The sequence below is a fragment of the Stegodyphus dumicola genome, chromosome X2 (genome assembly GCF_044657685.1).
Source record: "Stegodyphus dumicola isolate Sdum_Otavi_A_Nest chromosome X2, ASM4465768v1".
NCBI classification, from domain to species: domain Eukaryota; kingdom Metazoa; phylum Arthropoda; class Arachnida; order Araneae; family Eresidae; genus Stegodyphus; species Stegodyphus dumicola.
In genome coordinates, this window is record NC_140781.1 from 172,241,204 (window position 1) to 172,253,167 (window position 11,964).

The following is an 11,964-nucleotide window of genomic DNA, read 5'->3' on the forward strand; positions in this document are numbered from 1 at the left end:
CTTAATTCATTTATTTTTGCCGATAGATGGCGTTACCTCCTCGCGTTTGGTACTACCAGAGGGTATAAAAATCCGTTCAATGGTTGCTTTCCATCATTTGAAGTTCAGATTTTGAGCGTGAAGGTGCATTTGCCCCTCGCTCCCTATTTTTAACTTCGCGAATTTTTCTTGTCCTTTATGCTTGATCAGATAGCCTGGCTCAGTAAAAGTAGGCGGCCAGTGCAACTTTGATTAAAAATCCAGTTATAACCACGTGCAGTGCTGATAAGGGCAACGTGTTTCTGAGACTTCTTCCCCTTTATTTTCTTCTTTCCAGGTATTTCTTTCTCCTGATGAGGAGGGACCTTTAGCTGCCCTCGAAATCGATTGAGTGTTACAATATACTTACGCTAAATACAAGGTTGTTTTAACGATTTTGATTGTCACATTAGCGTGTTTCTCTTCTAGTCTAAAAGTCATAAGGTTACAGTTCTTGGTATGTGTTACAGAATTTCCTAACGCAACAATATTCTCAGAAACATGGGTATGAATGCGGTACTGTTTGCTGTACAAATTTTATGATGGCTAACTTGCAATCATATTGCCGCAGCATTTGTATGTATTGTTAAATATTTACAACTTTAAATAAATTTTACTAAATTCATTGCAATTAAATTTCAGTATAAATTACATTATACACTAAATTCATTGTATGAATTTAATTGCAATGAATTTAGTGAAATTTATTTAAAGTTATAAATGTATAATGCATATCGCATGCAATCATATATTTGTAAGGTCCCTCACTTGAAATTCTAAGTTAATGTTGGAAGTGAGAAACCTAGGAACTGATAAGCGAATAATCGCTAGAGTTCGAAGACAGGAAACAACAAGAGAGAAGGGTAAATAACCCTTTATTATTTCTATAAGATTTAGCCGCCTGGGAGTGAACAAATAAAATCCGCACTTTGGACTTGAACTTAAAAGACTAAGAATTAAACTAAAACTAAGATTAACCAACTAAGTATAGCCAAAGCTATCAAGTTACAATGAGAGTTGGCCCCTTAACCTATTTTACTACGAAGCTTAGTAAGGGCCTGAGTACGTCCGAGCGTATAACAGCTTTGAGAGAGAGAGAGGGCAAAAAAGGCAGACGCGCGTAGTTCAGGAACTCTGTTTCTCTCTGGCTCAGTAAGTAACTTCGTGGTTTAAATACCGCTCCTTCTCATTAAATATTCAGCAAATTCCAAAACTACGTTCTGGCCGGAAGTAGTAAGTTGAAGTTAAGAATTTGACAGGAAAGGAACTTTAACTTAAAATTTAACTGTTAATAAAATTAACATAATCCTTACATAGCTTCCGACCAGACTTTAAATACTCGAAAAATAAGGTCTCAAAACGACCTTGTTTAAGACTTTAAAGTCTGAAAACTTTTACATTAACTAAATGACTTTAAAGTTTCGTTTTTAGGGCCAACTTTACAACAATTCTAAAAGCTAGACTAAAGCTAGGAAAAATAAAAATTTACAATGTGTCCTTTCTGGACATTATATCTTGACATAAATCTTCTTCCTACATACTCTTTATTCAGCTAGACTTATTTCAGGTCTTGATCCTTCCATATCTGGAAGGAAATGTCATTAGTAATGCATTTTTACAAAACTTGACTTTAAATCCTAGCTTTACGCTTTTAATTCATTATTTGGCCCTTATGCACTTTCATTCATCTACAGATTTATTTCACCCATGCTCTCCAGCAAATGTACTGAAATGTACTTAGGGTCTTCTATGTTGTGTTACCGCGAACAAACTACCGCTACACAACACCTAACTTTGTTAAAATTTGACATACTAGACCTGCCAAGACTCCCTACACGAAAACTGTTTCCTACTGTAGTAAGCAAAAGCTTATATTTTACTTTTAAACGTGTTAACTGGAGAGCCTAACATTAAACACATATATATCAATATTCCATTCTTCCGTAACTCCCATACACAGAAATAAAAATTTATTTTCTATGTCCTTTTAATCTTTACGATATTTCAACACAAAGATCAAACATTTCTACATGAACATGAACATTTAAATATTTACACATTACTTTTGAATTCATTTTACATCAACAGTCATAGTTGCTTAATTACACTTTACCAAAATTTACACGAAATCTTAACTTTACGTTAACATATTATAGTATTCCAATAGTCTTCTGACTAAACTTATTCAGAACTTACTTCTCGCAACTTGCGAGTTCTTAACAAAAAGTATTTAACGTTAGTAGCTTCTCGCCAAATTACTAACATAAAAATCTATACTTACGAACATTTACAAAATATCGCTATGTGCGATTAAAATTTTCTAAACAGATTTAGCAACTTATAACAATATGATATAATTTGAACTTCAAAGAAAAATTAGTAAAGAAATTTTCACTTATCTTTTTCTGTACTCCTGCACCCTGTTTTTACAGAATTGATCAAATGTAGAAAACCTGATAACCTCCACTCTTCTTCTCGATGTTCGATGTTCCGCTCCATTCAGTTCCAGTGCTTTCCTTTTCTGCCCTTTATGTAGGAATATGGGACTCTTCCGGGCAGGTTGTGGATTCTGGAATGCCAATTTCCTTTTTGACTCTGGTGGGGCTCTCCGTCCTTCAGGGTCTTTGAATCTTCTCTTGGCCATTCTAACTTGTTGCTCCGGCACGGTTGTGTCTACAGGTCTTTTCTGGCTTTTCGGTCTCCACGCTGGTCCTCCTTGGGTCTGCCTTGTAGTTGTTGATACTGGAAACTGTGGTTTACGTCTACTTTTAATTCGTCGTTGAATTTTCTCCTTTCCTGGAACCTTGTCAGCAGGCCTCCCTCGTGTGGTCGATGGCACTTGAGTTTTTGCAGCATCCTGGGTTCTGACTCGTTGATCTGTCGGTGCTAATTTCCTCCTTTTTTGTGCGCTTGTAGCCTTAGTGGTGTGGGTTTCCCTGGTCGAAGTTTGTTGGCTCTGCTTTCTTTTTTGCGTTGGGTGACTCGAGCTGTACTCCTGAGCTGGCGGGCTTCTCTCCTTACTTCCAGAATCCTGTAATAAATCCTGCAATATTTTAAAGTCAGTGCGGCTGTAATAAGGTTTTAACTGATCGATATTTGCCACAAGTTGTTGGCCATTTTCGGCCTTTAAATAAAACGTGGCTTCTCTTATTCTTTCCACCATGTACGGCCCTTCAAATCTGGGCTCAAACTTCGCCACTCTGTTTTCTGGTGCCGACGATAACGAATATTTCAACTTCAGCACTTTTTGTCCCACTGTATATTCCAATTCCCTTCTATTTCTATCATAATAAATCTTTTGTTTTTGTCTTGCTATATCAGAACTTTTAATAGCTTCGTCAATAATTTTTTGAACGTCTTTTAACTTAAATTCTTCTTGTCGCTGTTGTACAAAGAATAGCTTATCCAACGGCGTTATGATTTTTCTTCCTAAACATAACTCCGCGGGGGTTTTCTGCGTAGTATCGTGCTTTGCGGTTCTCAAGGCAAAACCTAACTCATTGACACAGCTGTCCCAGCGGTCATGAAAGTTTTTCACATATCCTCTGATAATTTTTACAATATTCTTATTTACGCGTTCCGCTATATTCGACTGCGGTCTATATGGACCATTTTTAGATGGCGTATGCCAAGTCCTGTGCACAAATTTTTAAATATACTACTAACAAACTGTTTTCCATTATCTGATATTACTTTTAGTGGAGCCCCGTATTTTAATATATATTTATTTAAGAAAGAATCTGCGACTATTTTAGCTGAAGCTCGTTTAAGAGGGACTATTTCTACCCATTTTGAAAAATGGTCAACGATTGTTAAAAGATATCTGTTTTTATTTATTTTTGTTCTAGGGTAGGGTCCTAGGAAATCTATTCCAACTATTTCGTTTGGAAAAGTGGTCTTTATGTTTTTTAAATACCCGGCCGGGCTGTAATTAACATCGTTTATTAATTGGCACATACGACACGACTTAACATACGCCGTAACAACTTTCTGTAACTGTGGAAAATAAACCACTTCGCGTACCCTCTTTAGTGTTTTTCGTATTCCGAAATGTGCTGCAGAAGGTAGATCGTGTAACTCCGCTAAGATACTTAAACGTAGACTCGCTGGGATTACTAGTCGGTATTCCTGATTTTCATTAGTTACTTTTGTGTAAAATAACAATTTGTCGATTATTTCATAATGCTGTGCCCTATTGCGGATAGCTGTTAAATCTATATGTTCAAATTTTTCAGGGTCTTCCAGGTATGCGTAAATGTCTTTAAACTCTGGGTCCTTTTTTAATTCTTCGATTATCGTTTCACGGGACTCAATAACTCTTGAGGTGAGCATGGCACACTTGATAGTGTTTCCCTCTTCATCAATTTTTATTCGCGAAAGGGCATCGGCGACCGAGTTTTCCTTTCCCGGAGTATGTTTTATAATTAAGTTGAACTCTTGTAATTTTAAAGTCCAACGTATCAAGCGAGGCGATAAATTTTTTCCTGAATACAAGCGACCCACTGCCGCATGATCTGAGTTGACCGTTATCGGTGAACTTCCGAAGTAGACCCGAAACTTCTGGACTGCTAATAACACAGCGAGCGTTTCTCGCTCAGTAGCGGAATAGTTCCTTTGCGTAGCATTCAAGGTTTTCGTAAAGAAAGCTAAAGGTTGCCCATTTTGGGAGAGCACCGCTCCAACTGCATAATCGGATGCATCCGCTGAAATTCTAGACCTTGCTCGCCTTCTGGGAATTTAAGGACTGGGGCATTGATTAGGGCATTCTTTAATTGTTCAAACGCGGTGTTCGCTTCGGCTGTCCAAGAAAATCTACTTTTCTTTTTTTTTTTAGCACTAGAAGAGGCTCAACTATTTTCGCAAAGTCTTTTATAAACATTCTATACTAGAAGCATAAGCCCAAAAATGAAGACAATTTCTTAGCCGTATTTGGGGGAGGATAACTTTTAATTGACTTAATTTTTGAATCATCAGTCTTTATTCCCTTATTCGAGATTTTGTACCCGAGGTATCGTAATTCCTTTTCCGCAAACTTGCATTTTCTTGCATTTATTTTGAAACCGGCCTCCTTAAGTAAGGCAAAAACGTCTTCCAAATGTTTCAAATGTTCTTCTAATGTTTCGCTGGTAACTATGATATCGTCAAGATAAATTATTGTGCTTTTACCTAAAACTGGCTTTAAGACTATGTCCATAGCTTTTTGGAACGTAGCTGGCGCTCCGCTCAAACCAAAGGGCATTCTTAAAAAGGCATAGACGCCTGACTTTGTTATAAACGCGGTCTTCTGGACATCCTCCGGCTTCACGGCTATTTGAAAGTAACCCGACGTGAGGTCTGGGGTTGTCATGAATTTAGTCGAGCGAATGTTTCTGATGATTTCATCAATTATTGGTACGGGATATGTGGGATATTTTGTTATACTGTTTAACTTACGATAATCAACTGCAAACCTATACGCGTCCGGGTGTTCAGGCGGTAGCCCGTTCTTTTTTCTACAAAGGATCACCGGACTTGCGTAAGGTCTCGTGCTTGGTACAATTATTTTATTCTTTAACATAGTTTTTATATGGGTTTCCAAAATTTCTTCTTTTACTTTATCGTATCGGTAAGGTTTTGACCGGACTGGAGGGGCATTCCCAGTGTCTATGGAATGACTAACTACCTGACAAAACCCAGGTTTTTCGTTAAACAAAGAATTAAATTTTCTTACCAATCTTCAATCTTCTTTTTCTCTTCTAACTTCAAATGTTCCAGATTCAATTCCGACATGGAAACTTCACCTTCTTGTACCGGGTGCACCTGAAACGTAGAATTCTGAAAATTAAGATTTGCGCCGGATGCGCGTAAAAAATCGATCCCCAATATCACTGATGTGAGTAAATTTTTCACGACTAAAAATTTAATTTTTAGGACCTCGTTTTTAATCTGAACATGCAGTGCGGTTTTCCCCAAACATACTCACTGGGCGGCAATTACTTTCTGTCCCGTGGCTTTAAACAGTCTGTAACGACGAAAATGTTTTTTGAAAAAATTTTCCGATAGGAATGAACATTGTGCCCCTGTGTCCAGGAGTGCAGTGGTTGGTACATTATTTACCAAAATCTGTATCTCTGGCATAGCAAGATTTTGTACTACGACTGTATTTAGACAAATTTCTGAGGGGTCTTCTGTCCTACTCGGTGACCGTTGCCCCTTCTCGATCACCGGTTTGCGTTTAAAGTCTGGTTACCTGCCGCCTCTTTTCGCTGATTTTTATATCCACCGCCCTTAGATTTATCTGCGCTCTTGCTATTAAACTTTTCACTTTTTCCCGTCTGCCGATATGCCTTGTATTGAACTTGTGGTTTCTTTTGGGGAGTAAATCTTGAGTACTGGCCAAACGGACTTGCACGCGCTTTTCTCTGCGTTTCTTCTACTTTGAAATTTCATTGCAAGCTGGAACAGAATTTCCAACGTTTGCGGATTACGCACTTCGAGAAAATCTTGCGCTGACGGTAGAATTAGTTCGATAATTTCTTTATCGGGCCTTTTACCATATAATAAATTTAAAATATGTACTTTTCTTAAAATGAACTCTGTCAAATCCTCGAAACCGCCTTGGTATTTACTATACAATTCTGATTCAAGCTTCGCACGATCTTTAACCACTGGAAATGCTTTTATTAATGCAGATTTGACATTTTCCCAGTTATATGATTCAGATCCTGGGTCCCCCAACAAGAACTTTCCTATACTCTTCTGCCAGCTAAGGGCTTGACCTTTTAAGGCTGTCGTAGCGATGATCACTTTTTGTAGCTGATTCACAGGGTGTAAAGTAAAATGTAGGTCTAGTTGCTCTAAAAATGTCAGGACTGAGCCCTTGCCATCGAAAGTGGCTGTGGGTTTCATGGCTGCATGCAGCGTTTCCACGAGGAATCCAAACCCTTTTACTGGATTCGTGGATGTTGTAGGGACCTGAAAGGTCGGAGGGGTCAACGTAAACTTCCCGGACTCTAACGACATGGTCCGTTTAGAATTCTTTTCGGGCGCCAATTGTAAGGTCCCTCACTTGAAATTCTATGTTGGAAGTGAGGAACCTAGGAACTGATAAGCGAATAATCGCTAGAGTTCGAAGACAGGAAACAACAAGAGAGAAGGGTAAATAACCCTTTATTATTTCTATAAGATTTAACAAAACTCCGCCTGGGAGTGAACAAATAAAGTCCGCACTTTGGACTTGAAATTAAAAGACTAAGAATTAAACTAAAACTAAGATTAACCAACTAAGTATAGCCAAAGCTATCAAGGTACAATGAGAGTTGGCCCCTTAACCTATTTTACTACGAAGCTTAGCAAGGGCCTGAGTACGGCCGAGCGTATAACAGCTTTGAGAGAGAGAGCGGCCAAAAAGGCAGACGCCAGTAGTTCAGAAACTCTGTTTCTCTCTCTGGCTCAGTAAGTAACTTCGTGGTTTAAATACCGCGCCTTCTCATTAAATATTCAGCAAATTCCAAAACTACGTTCTGGCCGGAAGTAGTAAGTTGAAGTTAAGAATTTGACAGGAAAGGAACTTAAAATTTAACTGTTAATAAAATTAACATAATCCTTACATATTAATCTGTTGATCATGCTAGCGATAAAGCGACGGCAGATTATTAAGAGTGAGACGCCAAAATTAAGTGCGGGGTGTGTTGGCACACCATTCCTCTGTGTAATTCAGGGATCAACTGTATTTGTCATTTATTATCCTTCCTCATTTATTATCATTTATTATCCTTCCTCAGTTTCGTCGAGACCATAATTCAGCAAACTTGTATGAAAATTTCGTTTCTTTTGGATGGAACTGAAACAGACAGCTGCGATCGTTTTTGTTATTTTGCAATTCGTGTTAATTTATTGACATCTTAAGCTAGGATTCATTGTGTTTGCATAATTCCTTATTTAAAAAACAGCATGGTACAATGTACTGCTCCCCCCGCACGTATTCCGTAAATCTTCATAAATTTAATTTCCTCGCGATTTTTTAGTTTCTGTGTTGATTAATTGAGATTAAAACAACCCGGGAGCAAATTGCGATTGATCTTGCTGGAGCTCGAACATCTCTTCAGGGCAAAGTAAAACATTAACTGTTAGGAGCACGAATTACGCATTGCATGCTCAGTAGATGTGAGGCCGCAACAGTTGAACTATGAAAGTGCAACGGACAGAGATGATAAATAAGACTTTTTCAAATTTTATTTTTCCCCTTGGAGCCACTTTTTGATCTGGTAAATTTTTTTCACGAGCTCTTAACTCTATATTTGATGCACACCAGATAAGATAGCTGAACACTTGTAGTTCGACCTATATTCCGATCTTGGTGAACTGGCTAACTGTTTGAGCCTTCTTGAGTTTTCTGTATGCGTTAAACCATTATCACATACGACATTTGTTGCCGGAACAAAACGTTTGGTGGAACAGTTCTGAGAAACGCTCTTTGGCAAAATAGGGTTACCATCTTCACTTGGTCAACAGGCTGAAAGCCAAACAAGAATCAGTTATCGCTCAAATTGGCGAAAGGGATGTTTTCTTTCAAGTGACGTTTGCTTCTTCTTATTGTTTTGTATCGCTCACACTCTTTTCGTTTTAAAACTTTATTGTTAGTAATGGAAGATAATAGAAAGGTGATTGCTATCAAGTTAATCACTTTGATCTCCACTCTGGCACTTCAAGTAACAGATAAACACTCTTCTAGTTATAGAAATCAATTACATCAGTAATAGCCGAATTCTGTATACACTAAGAATAGTTTAAAACGTGTGCTGGATAAGTCTATTTATCAGACATTACTTATGTGTATTTTCTGTTGTTTGCATTCCAATGAAAATTTGATGGCTCACTGGAAAATTTGTGACATGGTGAAAGCATTTTCTTGACTAACTTTATGGCTCATAATTACTGTTCTGTCCATTCAAACGAACAGACAAAAACAAACAAACAAAAAAAGACCTTCTATGACAATAATCTATATGGCTGATATTTACATCCTCACAGCCAGTGGATACTATTTAGCAAAATGAAGATCAAGTAAAGCATATGAATACATGAGCAATCAAACATGTGCGAGTTGTTTACTGTCTTATAGAACAGTCGGTAATATACCTAAAACACATTAATTATACCAACTCTAGAAATTAGATGGTGCACATCATGAGTTTGTTTTATGTGATTACGGCAAAGCTTCGAGGGATATATGCCTAACAGGAGGGATCCCTTTGTAGAAGATTTTTTAAAACTGGCTCGTATACTAATTACAAATGGGGAAAATCAAGAAAACGCCCATGTAGTCAGCCCGTTCGCGACATTCTTCTAACCTGAGACAGAACTACCAGTGTTCAACGATGCTTCGGTTACTAGTAGGCTCGTGCACTTAATTGGAAAGTACAATTCATTATGCAAACGCACATGAAGGTGATAATCAGTTGTGCACTGTTTTAAGTAATCAAATGTTATAAATGCACAGCTGCTACATTTCTTATTATTTATTAGTCATGTTTATATTACGTAGATCATATATATGATATAATTATGAATTACCCAATAACAAAATGTATACACTCTTTAGTACTCAAATGCTCATCAATTATTTTTTAACTGATTATTACGTATCCATAATAATTTGCCGGAACTTTTTCGGAAAAGTTTTAAAATGTTGCTTGTAGCCGGGACATGTTCCTCCTAGCTAGACGAAACATTTCTCGGAAACCTCCCACTTAAAGCAGTGGTACTAGAATCTCGTTTCTCGGAATTGTCCCGCGTAGCCGCGCGCGTCCCTAGTGGTAGTTCGACTTCGCTTCAAATCCCGACGAATGGGATGACTGTGTGGGAGTTTTCGTGTCTTTTCTCACGTGTAACGTGAATAAAAACCAGTTTTCCTTAACCCTCTGACTGCTCAATTTGTGGACCGATATCGCTTCCAAAATTGTGTATTTTTTTTCTCATATTTTAAATCTATATATATTGGAGAATTGAAAAATGCACTTTTTCTTACTAGAAAATGTTTTTTATATAGATTTTTATCATGAGAAACTAAGTTGCCAGAAAAACCAATTTCACATGTTTTCACAAAAAAAAAAAAAAAAAAAAAAAAAAAAAAAAAAAAAACATTAAAAAATAAATTTTAGTCGAATTACAGTTAATTTCTATTTATTGCATAATATAAAAAAGTAAAATGTATAAAATTTAAGAAAATATAAAGCGCTGAGGGAAAAATACCTTAGAAATGCAGTTTAGTATGATAGAGGTCAAAACAGGGTTCAAGGCAAAGTCCAACTTCACAGTTTTTGCACCAGATTCAATAAATCTAATTAATAATTCAATAATTTAATTAAATAATCAAGATAATCGCTGAACATTTTCTAGTAGCCATTTTTGTAAGAAAAAAGCGGCAAAAAGTGAAGTTTGAGCGCTGATACCACGTGCCTTCAAATGCCGCAATTTAGTGGACAACTAACGATATCTGTTGGCCAAAACGTAAACTAAACGCCTAATACTGTATATAATTTATTTCAATGCTTAAACGGGGAAAAAATGGGATGCGCTTCTCAATAGAGGAAGAAAAACATATGCCCGCGGAAATCGCGGGATAAACCAATTTTGCTACATTTAAGTTGCCAGAGGGTTAAAAAGGTCTCCACGAAGGCATCCCTTCTCTTAGACAGATAGTCTTCATGTGCTTTGCCGTAATCCAAGAAACCGTTAAACCCTTATGTAAATACGAGTCATTTTACCTTAGAAAGTCCTTCATGAAAGCACCCCTCTTCCTTGAATACATAGCCATTGTGTGTTTTGTCATATTGAATTAAATAAACAAATTGTTTTGGGGACCACTTATTTAAGTAAAAGCATAATTTGTTAAAAATTGCAATGTACACGTATTGTTAACAAGATTTGCACAGCTTGGCAAAAATTAAAAAATATCTTTTAAAAACAAATTGCGTACATCTACTACCTTTTAAAAAGTAAATAGCATTCGATTTCCAAATATTGATCAATCTCGATCTTTTTTCAGCATGGGAGAGAGAATGAGTGTACTACTTATAAAAATTTTAATTACTTAATCATTTATGAAATAATTTTTTTAACCACTTTACGAAGGGACTGAAGATTTACATCCATTCCTTCTCTAGGATTCGAACCCGGGCTCTTCGATACGGCAATCAGTCATTAACGACTTTCTCATCTGGGCGGCTGAAAAAAATAAAATTTTAATATGCTTCTGAAACCCTGGAAATTTTGGTATCCCCTTTAATGCTCCCACCCTCATCTATGCTCCCACCTCATCTATGCATTTTAATGCTCCCACCCTCATCCTACGGGCTGGACGTGCGCGAAACGTAACTTATTTACTGTTAGATTTCGTGTCACCTATACGGCAGTAAAATGTTTAATTTCTCAAACTCTTGTTAATATTGAAGTTTAACATGTCTTTAAAGCTTAATAACGCCAGTGACACGGCTACCGAAATAGCGACCGCTGCCGAATGCACAATCAGTACCGCGTACGCGAACTGTTGTAGTTATGTAATTACGTCAATGCATAGAGTTTTAATATCAACCTTACATTCGTGGAATTTATTATCCATAAAGGAAATAACGTCTTCCAAAAGCAAACGATAATTAACTGAAGAAAATAGAATATTTTAAGACAAGTGGGAATATTTGGTTGAGCAAACCGAACATGATCCAACAGCTTGTTTATTAACGTGCGATATTTTTAAAAAAATATAACGTTGATCATCATTATATGACAAAACACATTATATTTCGAGACAGTTGTTTCGCGGGTCTTTAATAAAAAGTGAAAAATTAACTTCATGAGATCATTGCAACAACAATAAAATATAACATCTGTGGCGATTTCACAAGATACAGCGATGGTAAGGGCATCATATAAAATTTATTACATATTGTCAAATATATGATCTCC